This window comes from Festucalex cinctus, unplaced genomic scaffold (genome assembly GCF_051991245.1).
Source record: "Festucalex cinctus isolate MCC-2025b unplaced genomic scaffold, RoL_Fcin_1.0 HiC_scaffold_107, whole genome shotgun sequence".
In the NCBI taxonomy this organism is placed as follows: domain Eukaryota; kingdom Metazoa; phylum Chordata; class Actinopteri; order Syngnathiformes; family Syngnathidae; genus Festucalex; species Festucalex cinctus.
The window spans coordinates 117,501-118,823 of record NW_027520354.1 but is presented as its reverse complement, the minus strand read 5'-3'; positions in this window follow the sequence as shown (position 1 = coordinate 118,823).

Below are 1,323 nucleotides of genomic sequence, written 5' to 3'. Positions count from 1 at the left end.
GCCCCTGGCCCGTCTTGCGCCGGTCCAAGAATTTCACCTCTAGCGGCGCAATACGAATGCCCCCCGGCCGTCCCTCTCAATCATGGCCCCAGTTCAGGAGGGAAAACCCACAAAATAGAACCGGGGTCCTATTCCATCATTCCTAGCTGCGCTATGCGAGGCGGCCGCGGGCCTGCTTTGAACACTCTAATTTTCATCAAAGTAAACGCTTCGGGCCCCGGGCGGACACGCAGTCAAGGGCATCCCGGGGGGCGGCCGAGAGGCAGGGGCTGGGACAGACGGTGGCTCGCCTCGCGGGCGGACCGTCAGCTCGCGTCCCGAGATCCAACTACGAGCTTTTTAAATGCAGCAACTTTAAGATACGCTATTGGAGCTGAATTACCGCGGCTGCTGGCACCAGACTTGCACTCCAATGGTTCCTCGCCCAGGGTTTTGGAATGCGCTCATTCCAATTACAGGGCTCGAAGAGTCCTGTATTGTTATTTTCTGTCACTACCTCCGAGGTCGTTGGATTTGGGACATTACCTTCCTTGGATGTGGTAGCCGTTTCTCAGGCTCCCTCTCCGGAATCGAACCCTGATTCCCCGTTACCCGTGGTCACCATGGTAGGCGCAGAAAGTACCATCGAAAGTTGATAGGGCAGACATTCGAATGAGACGTCGCCGCCGCGGAGGGCCGGCGATCGGCTCGAGGTTATCTAGGGTCACCAAAGGGGCCGGGCCGGCAAAGGCGTGGGGGTTGGACGCGGCGGGCCGCCCGAGAGCGGCCCGGCCCGCGAAGCCCCCGCCGCCCGCCGGGCCCGCGTGGGTTTTGGGTCTGATAAATGCGCGCGTCCCCGGGGGTCGGCGCTCGTTTGCATGTATTAGCTCTAGAATTGCCACAGTTATCCAAGTAACGGCGGAGCGATCAAAGGAACCATAACTGATTTAATGAGCCATTCGCAGTTTCACTGTACGGGCCGTGTGTACTTAGACTTGCATGGCTTAATCTTTGAGACAAGCATATGCTACTGGCAGGATCAACCAGGTAGCCTCGGTCGCGCCGGCCGGCCGCCGCCGCCCGCCGCCGCCGGCGGACGGACTGGGCCGGGGGGCGTTCCGCGGTGGGCGCGCGGAGGCCCGGGGCCCCGCGTCGGGGCGGCCCCGGGCGCGCGCGCCCAGACAAGGCTTTGCGGGTGGGGAGCACGGCGCGCGGAGGTCCGGGGCCCGCGTCGGGGCCCCGGGACGCACGCGCGCGCCCGCCCGGGTTAAGGCCACAGAGTGGGGCCTTGGCGCGGGGGGAGAGATAGGGACTCCTGCCTCCTCCTCCGCCGACCTCCGAGGT